This window comes from Mytilus californianus, unplaced genomic scaffold, assembly GCF_021869535.1.
Source record: "Mytilus californianus isolate M0D057914Y unplaced genomic scaffold, xbMytCali1.0.p SCAF_9, whole genome shotgun sequence".
In the NCBI taxonomy this organism is placed as follows: domain Eukaryota; kingdom Metazoa; phylum Mollusca; class Bivalvia; order Mytilida; family Mytilidae; genus Mytilus; species Mytilus californianus.
In genome coordinates this window covers 25,707,820-25,724,516 of record NW_026262745.1, presented here as the reverse complement: position 1 = coordinate 25,724,516, position 16,697 = coordinate 25,707,820, and the positions used below count along the sequence as shown (strand labels likewise).

The 16,697-nt window shown below is 32.5% G+C and overlaps 1 protein-coding gene across 1 annotated transcript in view; it reads right to left on the bottom strand.

The window, feature by feature from the left end:
* Positions 1-2,330, bottom strand: part of LOC127715256 (ankyrin repeat domain-containing protein 50-like) — a 49,100-nt gene extending 46,770 nt beyond the window's left edge. The window contains exon 1 of the mRNA XM_052221283.1: positions 2,268-2,330. The gene's annotated coding sequence lies outside the window, so the exon portion shown is untranslated. The remainder of the gene's footprint in view (positions 1-2,267) is intronic.
* Positions 2,331-16,697: the final 14,367 nt, after the last annotated feature.

The window sequence follows — 16,697 nt, the reverse complement described above, 5'->3', positions numbered from 1 at the left end:
CAATGGTAATTTTGGACCCTTTATAGCTTACTTTGCAGTGCGAGACTATAGCTAGGCTCTTCATTCATTTTGACCCTGAAGGCCATACTGTTGCCTATAATTGTTTACATTGACGATATTTGGTCTTGGATGGAGAGTTGTTTCATTGGCAATCATACCACATCTTCTTATTTTTATATAAACCTTATTTTCACAAGTTTAAAAATTTCTTTGTATAGTCAATGACTGTAGACATTAGTTAAAGTTCAAAATTTATGGTAGAATGAACAGTACTAAAACAACAAATTATAATTAAGATTATATTTTTTCAGGGGCGGTGCAGCCATTTTTAAAAGGGGATTCCAAATATATGTCCCCATTCAAATGTATTGGTCGTCAAATAAAAAAGGGGAGTTCTAACTCCCGGACCCCCCCTTTTGGATCCACCACTGTTGTTAACTAATATTTAGACAATCATTCAGGAAATCAATAGTGATAAGAGCCTTCAGAAAATGTAATATTTTATAATCATTCTGAATATCTGTAAGAGGATCCACGACCAGTTGCAGCTGTATATATAGTCTTCAATAGAAATTGGGATGTTTTTTGGAGTAACTGCTATTAGATGGTCATTTACAAACATTTGAAAAAGATAATAAATGTCCCTATCGATAAGTCCAAGTTCTCTTTTTATAGAGCTAAGCTTATCCGGGTAATGCAGTATTTAGGCGTACCGTTAGATTTTAGAAAATTGTTCCGAAAATTTCATCTGAATCTTACATGCAAGGAAGATTTTGATTGGGCAATGAAATCATTTTTGCCATATCAATAATGTAATTATGATATTGCATAAACATTTATGGGATCGCATTAATAAAAAATGCGATCGCACAAATAGAATAAAGCGATCTAATAAATAATAATGCAATCCCATAATTATTTATGCCATCGCATAAATACAATAATGCGATCGCATAAATACAATTATGTGATCGCATAAATGAATTATGTGATCGCATAAATGAATTATGTGATCGCATAAATGAATTATGTGATCGCATAAATGAATTATGCGATTGCATTAAAACGCCATTGTGACACTATTCCCGCGCCATAGATGACTGTAATGGTTGTTTACTGATCACTGAATCATCTATGAACAAATTAGCTGGAAATAAATGTAAAATTTGCTTCACTACAGATGATAATGTTTGGCTGTAGTTTTTCATTAATATAAAAATAAGGAGATGTAGTATGATTGGCCAATGAGACAACCATCCACCAGAGTTTAAATGACGTGGATTAAGCAATTATAGGTCACCTTACCGCTTTCAACAATGAGAAAAACCAATACCATATAGTTAACTATAAAAAGGCTGACATGAAAAACGTGAAACAATTAAAATGAGAAAACTACCATAAAATTTAGGAAATACAATTATTAGACATGAACCAACAACAACCACTGAATTACAGGCTCCAGACTTGGGACAGTCCTAGATATTGCACCATTGACTTCGTAGATATATATATATATATTGGCTATGACAGTGGAGTACTTCTTTTGGTCAGATAGATGAGCAGTGGGTTTTGTGTGTCTGATTCTGGGCTTTTAGTAACTTTGTATGACCATGACTTTTTCGATATTGACCTTAAACTTCATACTACTACAGGGGTGTTACACAGTCAATTAATGTCGTATAAACATAGAATATAAGAATAAGAATATTTTTTATTATTCCAATCAAGGGCTCTTGATGGGCAGCATAACATGTACACATAAAACAATACATCATGCTTTGTTTTTAAACATATAAAATAAACGTGACCATACATCTAGTTTCCAAACCCAGTAATTTAACAAAAGTATCTTTGACTTGACCTTTTATTTGTTGACCTCAAAATCAACATACGCCTTTTCTAAAATACTTTAGTTTGGTTCCAATATTTGATGGAAGATTCTTTGGTTATCACCCGGAAACCCCTTTGCTGCATTGATTACATTTTATCTTCTGTAATTGTGACCTTTATCTTGAATGGTTTGTTGAAAAATTCCAGAAACCAAAATTGACTGATAGACAGCAAAATAAAAATAAGGAGATGTGGTATGATTGCCAATGAGACAACTATCCACCAGAGTTATAATGAGATATCTCTCTACTTTCGCAACATTGGTTAGGGGCACCTGTTGATAAAGAACACATTTCTCTCAAGTGACTTATTTAACAGTTAATTTTAGATAACAAATGTCAAGCATATGCTTCTATTTTTAAACAATCAAAACCTACCAAAACTTATCACAAGGTCTTCTTAGCTTTCTTTGGTAGTCTTTTAATTGCTTTAATTGAATTCTGAAAATTCAAAAACACAAATTGCAAATTATTATAATCAACTATATGAATTAACTCTGAAACTACATTACAATTCATAACATTTAATGACTATAAATTAACTTTTAAGCTATTTAGTTTAAAACTGGTTCATTGAGTTAAATTGCTGATCAGAACTAAATTAGACCTCAAAACACAGGAGAAAATTGTTTACCTTTCAGTATGCTAAAATTTATTGAATACAAAATTTTTGTCTTCGACTTTTATTTTAAAACTTCATTTACATGATTAAAATCACATCCAGTTTTAAAAGGTCTAGGCTAAAGTAGAATATAAAGTTTTTATCCTACATTTCTTTCTTGATCTTGATAATTTCCTAATATAGAAGCCATAAATTACGATTAGTTCCAGCTGATACCACTGCATAAAAAGACAATCAGAGAGCTTACCCGATTAACTTTACTCAATAATTGTATGTTCTTATTATATAAAAACTATGTCAGTGTGTTAGTGATACAACCAAAAAGGTTGAATATGGGTACTCTTAACCGAACGGTCAAATCAGTTACTTAGCTTTCATTTCACACACTGAATGGATTCAATTTAGTTTTTTAGTGATTTTTCATAGCATATAACCTATATGATAGAGAATAACCTTATCCTCTTTCAAATTTAGAAGTCATTTCTTATCAATCATTGACATTCATTGTTATGCCTTCTATGGCCTTGTGAAGGTCGTCTGTTACGGAGCTACATCCAGACAAATCCAGGTGTTTTACAATAAACAGGGTATTATACCCGTACTATTGTGTGCTACCTAACTTTTGTGTGTAATCAACCAAACCATCTTTATCATTAATATTAATATAATACAACGATCAAATTCACTTTATCTTTTATCTAAAACACTTACCCATGTAAACTTAAATACAAACAAAACTTTTAAATACAGTTCTGAGTGCATAATCCTAAAGCTTTCAATTGAATGTAAGTGCCTTTGAACAATTAGTATGATACTTTGATTCCAAACATTTTCTTTATGTATAAGCTTTTATGATTTAATATCAGATTTACAACCAAAAAACCTATCTAACAAGTGCAAAGACATGTTTATAAACTACCTGAAATTAAGAACTTAAATGTGATCAAATGTGAATCCTTTATTTGCAGATAGGGCAGTCCAATTGCCTATCAAAATTTTATCTTTTTATTTCAAATTCTTAACTCTTTTATTGTCCATCCCTGATTATTACACATGCAATTTCCCAAATCAAAGTGCCAGAAATGAAATATGAACATTTACTGTAAATTTCATTAGTGGCACAGAAACACCTAACCATCTTCCAACCTTACACTTTTAAATCAAATTCAATCTTCTCAAATTTTTACTCCAGGGCGTCTATTACCCTTCCTTAACACTTCTCCAGTGACATCGTGACTCGCTAAAAGTTCTGGTCTATTCCTGCCCTGAAAACAATAACCCCTTGGTGAAGAAACTAAATCCTCCCTGTTAAATGAGATGACATATTGTCCGGGGTTAAGAATGTTTTTTTAATCTTCAATTAGCCATCTATTGAACAAATAACAAGGTATACAAATAAACTTTAGCTACTTTGTATAGAATACAAATAAAGCTTCCTGTTATCCTACTTCTATGTTTAGTGAACAGACATAGTTCATTTTGGCGTTCTCTTAGCTGTACACATTTAAGCCATGTCAATTTCTATATAAACAAAAGACAGGGAACAGTTGGGAATTAAAAAACTAAATGTTAAAGCATTAAGGTTAAATCAGAGAAATATTGTATTATTATATGTCTCTGCATGGTTAAATTGAAGAATAAAAAAATATATGAACATTGTTGAAAACTACAATTATTTTTTTTTCTCGCTACATAACTATGAAACCTTAGAAAATCTCAGTAAACCATGCTTTTTGTCTTGTTTTTAAACCTTGTACAAATAAATTTGATAGTTTCCCCAACGTACATAACTATATTCTTTGTATATCTGTGAATTTCCATAACACCCATGTCACAAATTTTTTTTTTACAAATACATCTACCATGAATGTCAATAAAACATTTCAGCCTATTAAAAAGTGACTACAAACCAAATTTAAATACATGCCATCTAGATCTCAAGGTTGCCTGCCAAATCAAACATTCTGGATGTCAACATTTGAAATAAAAGTTGCTTTCTAATAAATGACAGTTTTTGTGCTAATGTTTCTATTTTTGAGTGATAGGCTGTGGCATTTTTTCTATCTGCATTGTCTAGTGACAGTTTTTGTGCTTTTGTTTCTATTTTTGAGTGATAGGCCTAAATTTTTCTATCTGCATTGTCTAGTGACAGTTTTTGTGCTTTTGATTCTATTTTTGAATGATTGGGCCAAGATATTTTTCTGTCTGCTTTGTTTAGGAATGAATTTATTTCATTATATTATGTAATACTGTCTCATCAGAAAGATTACCATATGCTAAGACAGACAGATGTTAAGGTGGCATTTTAACAGAACAGACTATAGGAAAACTCAGAAAGGCATAGTGTAAAATACAGACATTGTGAGAAAATCAAAGCCGGAAAACTGTGAATACAATAGCGTATGTAAAAATAAAAAGATGTGGGAACAACTTTCCACCAGAGACCAAATGATGTAGAAGTTAACAACTATAGCATGCCTTTTTCATTTATAATTCTTGATTATTTTTAATAGATTAATTTTATCCTCTTAATATTACTAAAAAGATGCACCATTTATTGATATTTTTCTTATTTTTCACATCTTTTATAAATTCCACAGAATTAGCAAAATCATTATGCATTCTATATCACTCATACATGAGAAATGTTTGCCACTGGACGTTAAGCAACCAATATATCACTCATACATGAGAAATGTTTGCCACTGGACATTAAGCAACCAACAATTAATCAAGCATACATGAGAAATACTTAAAACTGTTACTTAGTTATATGTTTCAAACAAAGAAAATACTAGTAGTAGAAAGTTTCAAACAAACCCAGATTTTCCAGCTTTCTCATTTGCTGCACAATAGTGCACATGTTTGACAAGGAAAACAATGCAAAATGCATGTAATACATTACACAATAATGTCAAGCTGCATATTACTGTCACATCGGGGACGGATATACCCATCTGCACAGTGAATGACCCTGCGTGTCTGTCGCCAAATCTGATTTACAGTTTCCAGACAGATGGTAAAAAAAACTTAACAGGATATAATTATTCTCTTATTAATGATAATATGACATTTAAAAATATCAATAAAAAGATAATAAAATGAATACTACACTTAATTATATATTAAGTGACTGCTCCTGGTACTGTTTATTGAAAATGTCTGACTTTTTTTTTTTGCTACATGCACACATGTTTTACTTGTATAAAAGAAAAACTGAATTTTCCTTCAATCTGTACATGAGAACAACAAATGTGTACAAAGAACTTTATTTATATGATAAATGAGATTTTTTTCTTTTTAATTTGCATCTTGGAATGAACTATTTCCACTTATCGTTTTTCTTTTACCATTTGCCACCTTTAAACAAAATTGCTATATCTCCCCCTACTTAAAAACTCAAATTTGTATAGTAAAGTATTTTGAAGATAATGAAGATAAATGACATGTTGAAAACTAGTGGTACTTCTAGCAAACTTCACAAAATTATACCCCCACCCCTTGAAGAGGGTGGTAAAGGGTTATTTTCGTGCAACATGTTTTGCCATTTTTATTTCACGTGCAGCTGTGAAAAAGGTTCGTTATTCACCGTGTTTCGTGAAATCGGTAAAAAGATAAATGGCAAGAAATTTTTAATTGTTCGTTCATCGTGAAATGGCAATTTTATTTCGCGTTCTTCCGTGCAGATACCCCCCTTTACGCCCCTCCTTGAAAAGTCCATAGTTTGCTTACGGAAATCTCAAAAATCAATCAGATGAAGAAATGAAATAGGAGGAGCAAAATTGCATCATGTGAGTAAGATTCTGTGAAAGTGGGACAGAAGGACAAGACAACAAACAAACTGACAGATGGACAGACTCTCCTATCACTATATACCACCCACTTTAGAAAACAGGAGGTATATTAATTCCATAATGTTGCAAATAGTTGTGTATGAACAATGAAAATAAATATTCATGCAGCAATGTCTCAAATTTTTATAATCGACCCTCTCAATGATTGAAAATAAATGTTTGTGTCGAAAAAATCCTGCTGCCCTCCACCCTAACCAAAATATCAAATATTGTCCCCTAGCACTTCTATATTTTTAAATTACTTAAAGTTTACAAACTAGACTATTTCAAACATTATAAATCTTCAGTTCAACACTATTTGTCACTTGAATGTCTCAAGTTTCATAAAACTAAACATAACAAATTCCTAAGCATCATGATATATCCCTGACAGAAGTGTGTGGGGTCATATCTGAGGTCATAAGAGGTGTTAGATTTGATTTCAAATACCCATCTCACCTTTCTGAGGTGGTGATACTCTATACACTACCAATGACAACTGATCCTAGATATGGAGACCATATATCTGTCTCTCTGCCATCCATTCTCACCTGTTATCAACAGAAAATGTTCAAAGTTTAAGGGTTTTTGTCAAGCTCCTTTCAAGCAGACGTAAAATGTCTGGGTCAAGTGCAATCTACACCCTACTGCTGAATCATAACTGTTAAATTTAAATCATTCAATTATTTCCTTCATTGTTATGTAATTGGTTTAATTTTTGTCATGATGACAATTGCATTTAATAATTCTTGGTTCCACTAAGGGACTGGTTAAAAATTAGGTTATTCAAGTTTTTCTGATATCACTCAAAATATCCTAAAATACATATACTTCTGGTAAAACTTTTCATAAAGATCTAATGGAAACTCAATTTGATCATGCTTGGTAAAACTTTCAATAAAGATCCATTGGAAACTCAATGAAATAGTATTTTACATATGAAAAGAAGATGAAATTACATTGTAGCAATTGAAATTTAAAGACTAATTGACAAGCATTTAGAACCTGTTTCATCAATGTCAAAATGTTGATCAAAAGGTTTGCATGTACATGCATTTATTTTCTCAGTTTGAATTTGTGTCGAGAATCTTCTATATATATTTTTTCTCTCTCTTTTAGATAAACTGACCATACATGGGTACAATATAAGGTAGCATACCCTTTGTTGTCCCTCAAAATGTTCTTATTAAAACCTATAATTAGGAAAACTAGAATTACCAATAATAAGTTTGTATTTAGATACTTATGTAAGAAAGGTATAATATCCTTGTATAAATCAACAAGTTAATGAGTACTTATAAATTACAAGTTGAAATCTAACAAACAAATTCAACAATTAAATCTGATAAAAAATTACATAAAATGTAAATTCATTGATTTGTGGTGACATTCGATAAGAATCTGTCGGTCTTGATTTCAGTTTAGATTTGGTTTTGTCACATGGGAACAAAAGAAGAAATTGATTGTAATCCACTTACTACATCTATGTTGCTTTAAGAAGTCCTTAAAATACCATTAATCAATGTTACTTTGCTTCATGTATATTTTAACCTTTTTTACAAAATGTCAGTGTGTAAGGATCCTCAATTAGTTTTAAATCTTTACAACATGTATATCTAATTTACAGAAAGTTGTAAAAGCCTTTTATAATGAAATTTAAAATGGAAAATTAATTACAAAAGTCTGGGATACAGGACACAAATGACAAAACCATTTCAAGGTTATAGTACAGTAAAACTACAATAGCACAAATTTGGTGGTCTAATATGCTGATACAACACATGGTTGACATATGTGCTGATACAACACATGGTGGACAAATGAGCTGATACAACACATGGTGGACATATGTGCTGATACAACACATGATGGACATATGTGCTGATACAACATATGGTGGACTAATGTCTGATACAACAAATGGTGGACATATGTGCTGATACAGTACATGGGGACACATGTGCTGATAAAACACAGGGCGGACAAATGTGCTGATACAACACATGGCGGACAAATGTGCTGATACAACACATGGCAGACATATGTGCTGATACAACACATGGTGGACATATGTGCTGATACAGCACATAGTGGAAAAATGAGCTGATACAACACATGGTGGAAAAATGTGTTGATACAACACATGGTGGACAAATGAGCTGATACAGTACATGGGGACACATGTGCTGATAAAACACAAGGCGGACAAATGTGCTGATACAACACATGGCGGACAAATGTGCTGATACAACACATGGCAGACATATGTGCTGATACAACACATGGTGGACATATGTGCTGATACAGCACATAGTGGACAAATGAGCTGATACAACACATGGTGGACAAATGTGTTGATACAACACATGGTGGACAAATGAGCTGATACAACACATGGTGGACAAATGTGCTGATACAACACATGGTGGACAAGTATGCTGATATAACACTTGGTCGACAAATGTGCTGAGACAATACATGGTGGACTAATGTGCTGATACAACACATGGTGGGCAAATGTGCTGATACAACACATGGCGGACAAATGTGCTGATACAACACATGGCAGACACATGTGCTGATACAACACATGGCGGACAAATGTGCTGATACAACACATGGTGGACAAATGTGCTGATACAACACATGGTGGACAAATGAGCTGATACAACACATGGTGGACAAATGTGCTGATACAACACATGGTGGACAAATGTGCTGATTCAACACATGGTGGACATATGTGCTGATTCAACACATGGGGGACAAATGTGCTGATACAACACATGATGGACATATGTGCTGATACAACACATGAGGGACAAATGTACTGATACAACACATGGTGGACAAATGTGCCAATACAACACATGGTCGACAAATATGCTGATATAACACATGGCGGACAAATGTGCTGATACAACACATGGTGGACTAATGTGCTGATACAACACATGGCGGGCAAATGTGCTGAACACAATAACAGGGGTTCTAAAAGTCACCACTAACAGTATGGGTTGAGAGGATTGTAGTGGTGTTTAATAACATAGAAACTTGTCTGTATGGCTTCAAGCTCTAATACACAGTCAAGACACAAGATTGATAAACGATAACAATATTAGCACTTATACAGTCACAAAACAAGCCCCGACGAACAATCAAACCGCAATTAAATGAATAGTTCATAAACAAACCCCATGAACAGAAACTACAAACTTGAAGAACAGTCACTAGTACTCACTACATAAATCAATATAAGAGGCATATAAACCAATGAAATTTGCATAGAATATTTCTTTTTTCTAGCTTGATGATCATGTCTTTTGTACAACAATCATGTATCTTTAACGACTTACATCTGAAAATAATAATTATTGATGCTTATATCAATGTTTTTCCATTAGATGAAACTATAGAATGTCAATATCTATTGATCAATTGATGGTTGTTTGATGTCCACTGGCAAATGTAATATACATATTCACAGTGCTATGATTTTAATATGATAGGAGTATAACCATCTATGTTCTTAGAGTGAAATGATGAGTCATATTTTTATTGTGCCAGCACAAATTTATTTTCCACAGAAAGACATCACTCTAACAGGACACAGTAATGCCTCATGCTTAAAAGATGTTCAGCAAGTACCAATTCTTAATGTCTTAGGTTAGACCCACAAAAAAGTTCAACCTGAAAACAGATCTTCTTAATTGAATCACATATTTAAACAAATAATCCCAAACATGAAATTAAGCAGTCTTGAAAACTCAAATCCTTTAAAATGTAAAATGTTTGAAAAAAAGTTGTTATTTATTTTTATAATGGTTGAAACAATGTCTAAAATGTTTTTGTTAAAACTTTAAAAACTAGTTTCTATAAAATTGCACTAGCTATATCATTCTGGGCTTTGAGTTCATATATAGAGATGATTCACTGTGGGAACAACTGGGGGTAACCTGGTAAGGTATAAAAAAAACATCAGGAAGTTCCCTATAATTCAAGGTAAGACCTTTGTGTTTAAAGTATTTAATGAACCTAAATTTCAGGAGATCATCCAATTAACCTCTTACTTAAATGCTCCATGAGTCAACTAATTTAATGAACCACAAGTAAGTAACTTAAAGCTGTATAAAGACAAATGACATTGTGGTAAATATAAAACAATTTATATGCACCGAATCAAGACAGGGGGTGGTTGTTTAACTTAGAAAATATAAAAGTAAGAAGATGTGGTATGATTGCTAATGAGAAAACTCTCCACAAGATACCAAAATGACACAGAAATTAACAACTATAGGTCACCGTACGGCCTTCCACAATGAGTAAAACCCATACCGCATAGGCAGATATAATAGGTCCCGGAATGAAAAATGTAAAACAATTCAAACAAGAAAACTAACGGCCTGATTTATGTACAAAATAATGAACGAAAAACAAATATGATATACAGCAACAAACAACAACCACTGTCTTAATCAGTTCTGCAGCCACCAATTGAGAAAACCTATTTATTCAAATACAATGTACTTGCTATGCTAAAAAAAACTTTTTTATACTAGAAAACAATGAAAGAACCTTAGTGAGCACGCTCACATACACCACGTCCCCACATTGTCATTGGAGAAATAAGATAAGTGTAAGAAAAAAAAATTGTATCAGAAAACAAAATTGAATCATAATTTCCTGTCAATATGCACATCTACATAGTATGTCCTTATTATCTACACAGTTTAATGAAATTCTGTTTTGTGGTTTGAGAGGAGTTGCGATGACAAAAGGTTGCAGTAGTATATTGGGCAAATAAGTTCAAAGGGGCGTAACTCCTGGATAAAAAATTGAATCGTAATTTCCTGTCGATATGCACATCTACTTAGTATGTCCTTATTATCTGAAAAGGTTTCATGAAATTCTGTTGTGTGGTTTGAGAGGAGTTGCGATGACAAAAGGTTGCAGTAGTATATTGGGCAAATAAGTTCAAAGGGGCGTAACTCCTGGAAAAAAAATTGAATTGTAATTTCCTGTCGATATGCACAACTACGTAGTATGTCCTTATTATCAGAAAAAGGTTTCATGAAATTCTGTTGTGTGGTTTGAGAGGAGTTGCATTGACAAAAGGTTGCAGTAGTATATAGGGCAAATAAGTTCAAAGGGGCGTAACTCCTGGAAAAAAAATTGAATCGTAATTACCTGTCGATATGCACATCTACGTAGTATGTCCTTATTATCTGAAAAGGTTTCATGAAATTCTGTTGTGTGGTTTGAGAGGAGTTGCGATGACAAAAGGTTGCAGTAGTATATTGGGCAAATAAGTTCAAAGGGGTATCTCCTGGAAAAAAAATTGAATCGTAATTTCCTGTCGATATGCACATCTACGTAGTATGTCCTTGTTATCTGATAAGGTTTTATGAAATTCTGTTGTGTGGTTTGAGAGGAGTTGCGATGACAAACTGTTGCAGTAGTACATTAAAGTAAATAAGTTCAAAGGGGCGTAACTCCTAGAAAAAGAATTGAATTGTAATTTCCTGTCGATATGCACAACTACATAGTATGTCCTTATTATCTAAAAAGGTTTCGTGAAATTCTGTTGTGTGGTTTGAGAGGAGTTGCAATGACAAGAAACAGGACTGACGGACTGACGGAATGACGGACGGACGGATAGACGGGTCAAAAAACATTATACCCTCCGCAACTCGTTGCGTGGGGTATAATAAGTAATTTAATTCAATAATGCCATTATACACTGTCCTTAATTCTTTCTAAATCAGTGTTAATAAGAATTAACAGAGAAGTCGATGATTTCTGAAATCATCTCTGTATCTTACTTATCATATTCTTTGAAAAAATACTGTGACCCTTTTGCATGTTTAAACAGGTCATACTTATAATTTTTGCAATATTGTTATCAAATGCACATAAGAACAGCTTGCTGAAGGGGACTTCAGCTCAAGGGGACTTCAGCTCAAGGGGGTCTTCAGCTCAAGGGGACTTCAGCTCAAGGGGGACATCAGCTCAAGGGGACTTCAGCTCAAATTTTCCATAAAGAACTGCATTTTCTATAGAAAATTTACCAATTTCTAGCAAAAACCTAACTGCTTAAGGGCAGTGTTCAACTATATTTTATTTTTTAAATATAAAAATCCTTAACAGACAATAAAGGACTTATAACTTAAGAGGTGGTGCACTCCTTTCCCTCAAAATGTATAAAAAAAATGGTTTATTTACATTTTATACAGAAAAAAGACAAAAAAATCACCTTGCTCTGCCTCAGATCAGTATACTTCCTCTGACTAACCAACATCTTTGATCTGGTTAGATAATTTTAAAAATCTGCTATCAACTACAATTAAGATTTGCTTTCTTTTCAATTTGTCATATACTCATAACCACAATTCACAGAAGAAGCAGAGGCGGATTTAGAGGGGGAGGGGGCTTTGGTGCCCAGGCCCCCCTTATGGAGCTACATTTATGGTTAATCCAGAATTTTTATCTGTTCCACTACCAACTTTGTCTAGTTTGGGGGCCCTTGGGCCCCCGCTTTTTCAAAATCCTGGATCCGCATCTGAGAAGCACTGACAACAGTATGCAAAAGACTTCGCTACATTGTACTTCTGTTCCATAAAGTGCATTTTATACTCATTAAAAAGTACACATTGGGATGTGTTTATAGAAAAGAACAGATTATCCTTTAAAAAATGTTTTAAAATACAAAATATTCTTTTATAATAAGGGTGGAGTAAAATGTAGAGTTATCATGTCAATAGATACAATGACACTTTTTCGTGTGCATTCTAACCATAAAATCACCTTGCTGGCTGCTTGATTAGTATACTTCCTCTGACGAAGCAAAATCTTTGATCTGGTTCAATAATCTAAAAAATCTGTTATCTACTACAAATAAGATTTGCTATCTTTTTCAATTTGTCATAAACTATTCATGTAACATAACCACAATTCATTGAAGAAGCACTCATGACAGTATGTAAAAGACTTAGCTACAGTGTACTTCTGTTCCATAAGTGCATTTTATACTCATTAAAAAGTACACATTGGGATGTGTTCATAGAAAAAAACAGATTTTCGTTTAAAAAAATATTTAAAATACAAAACATTCTTTTATAATAAGGGTGGACTAAAATGTAGAGTTATCATGTCAATAGATACCATGTTACATTTCGTGTGCATTCTAACCATAAAATACATAATCAGCATGTTATAAGATACTCTTTGATAAGTTAAATTAAAATACATTTTTTTATCTTTAAAGACTGGTTATAATTAGCTCCACAAAATTATGAATAATGCAGCCAATGCGGAATTTGGGTGGGATGTAGAGGGCGTACTCCTTTGAATGAAAAAAATATAAGTTTTTTGGCATCAAATTGTCTACACAAAAATAACTCCCTAAGATGTTTACAATAATGGAAATTCCACTCTCTTTCTTTGAACCATGGTTCTGCACATGAAATTAAATTCTTATTACACTATTCAAAATTTATGAACTTATTAGGCCCTTCAATTGAACAGTTAATAAAACCAATTAAATTTGCCAAAAGTCAGAATAAAAGAAGGAATATAAACTTATTAGAATTATAAGAAAGGATATATGAATGTGATGAACATATAAATAAACAGCTGCGCCATGAGCGCATGATAGGCCCGTCGTCTTGTGTGTGAATTTTTATGCAATAAGCATAAATAATTTCTGACATACGGCGTGACATGCGAAAACCCCCTTTTTTTTTTTTTACAAAAAACTCAATATCTCTAAAATAAAATTTTGAATCAAAACCAAAAAGTATACAGATCTTTAGATTAATATAACTAAGAAGTGTGTAAAATTTTAAGCAATAATCATAAATCGTTTTTGAGATACGGCACGACATATGAAAACCCCCCCTTTTAAAAAAAAAAAAAATCAATATCTCAAAAATAAAATTTTGAATCAAAACCAAAAAGTATACAGATCTTTAGATTAATATAAATAAGAAGTGTGTAAAATTTTAAGCAATAATCATGAATCGTTTTAGAGATACGGCGCGACATGTGAAAAACCCCTCCCCCTTTTTTTACAAATTACTCAATAACTCAAAAATAAAATTTTGAATCATCACCAAAAAGTATACAGATCTTAAGGTTAATATAACTAAGAAGTGTGTAAAGTTTTAAGCAATAATCATAAACTGTTTTTGAGATACGGCGCGACATGTGAAAAACCCCTCCCCCTTTTTTAACAAAATACTCAATATCTCTAAAATAAAATTTTGAATCATCACCAAAAAGTATACAGATCTTAAGATTAATATAACTAAGAAGTGTGTAAAGTTTTAAGCAATAATCATAAATTGTTTTTGAGATACGGTGCGACATGTGAAAAAAAACACACACCTGTTTTAGTTACTAAGTCCCATAACTCAAAAAGTTTTAATCTTATTTTCACCAAAAAGTATACAGATCGTTTGACCATCATAAGAAACAACTATGTTAAGTTTCATGAAATTTGGATAAGTCATTCTCAAGTAACGATGCGACATGTTTCACCGGACAGACAGACGGACAGACAGACAGATAGACAGACGGACAGACAGACGGACGGACGCCAGACATTTGTATAACATAATACGTCCCGTCAAAAATTTGACGGGCGTATAAAAATCAATATCTCAAAAATAAAATTTTGAATCAAAACCAAAAAGTATACAGATCTTTAGATTAATATAAATAAGAAGTGTGTAAAATTTTAAGCAATAATCATAAATCGTTTTAGAGATACGGCGCGACATGTGAAAAACCCCTCCCCCTTTTTTTACAAATTACTCAATAACTCAAAAATAAAATTTTGAATCATCACCAAAAAGTATACAGATCTTAAGGTTAATATAACTAAGAAGTGTGTAAAGTTTTAAGCAATAATCATAAACTGTTTTTGAGATACGGCGCGACATGTGAAAAACCCCTCCCCCTTTTTTAACAAAATACTCAATATCTCTAAAATAAAATTTTGAATCATCACCAAAAAGTATACAGATCTTAAGATTAATATAACTAAGAAGTGTGTAAAGTTTTAAGCAATAATCATAAATTGTTTTTGAGATACGGCGCGACATGTGAAAAAAAACACACACCTGTTTTAGTTACTAAGCCCCATAACTCAAAAAGTTTTAATCTTATTTTCACCAAAAAGTATACAGATCGTTTGACCATCATAAGAAACAACTATGTTAAGTTTCATGAAATTTGGATAAGTCATTCTCAAGTTACGGTGCGACATGTTTACGCCGGACAGACAGACGGACAGACAGACGGATAGACAGACGGACAAACAGACGGACAGATGCCGGACATTTGTATAACATAATACGTCCCGTCAAAAATTTGACGGGCGTATAAAAATCAATATCTCAAAAATAAAATTTTGAATCAAAACCAAAAAGTATACAGATCTTTAGATTAATATAACTAAGAAGTGTGTAAAATTTTAAGCAATAATCATAAATCGTTTTTGAGATACGGCGCGATATGTGAAAACCCCCCTTTTAAAAAAAAAAAAAATCAATATCTCAAAAATAAAATTTTGAATCAAAACCAAAAAGTATACAGATCTTTAGATTAATATAACTAAGAAGTGTGTAAAATTTTAAGCAATAATCATAAATCGTTTTTGAGATACGGCGCGACATGTGAAAAACCCCTCCTCCTTTTTTTACAAAATACTCAATAACTCAAAAATGAAATTTTGAATCATCACCAAAAAGTATACAGATCTTAAGGTTAATATAACTAAGAAGTGTGTAAAGTTTTAAGCAATAATCATAAACTGTTTTTGAGATACGGCACGACATGTGAAAAACCCCTCCCCTTTTTTAACAAAATACTCAATATCTCTAAAATAAAATTTTGAATCATCACCAAAAAGTATACAGATCTTAAGATTAATATAAGTAAGAAGTGTGTAAAGTTTTAAGCAATAATCATAAATTGTTTTTGAGATACGGCGCGACATGTGAAAAAAAACACACACCTGTTTTAGTTACTAAGTCCCGTAACTCAAAAAGTTTTCTTATTTTCACCAAAAAATATACAGATCGTTTGACCATCATAAGAAACAACTATGTTAAGTTTCATGAAATTTGGATAAGTCATTCTCAAGTTACGGTGCGACATGTTTATGCCGGACAGACAGACGGACAGACAGACAGATGGACAGACAGACCGACAGACAGACGGACGGAAGCCGGACATTTGTATACCATAATACGTCCCGTCAAAAATTTGACGGGCGTATAAAAATAGTAAAATAACCACTGATAAAATAAAAAGTGCTTTCACTACTGTCCTTCACCTGCTAAGAGATTT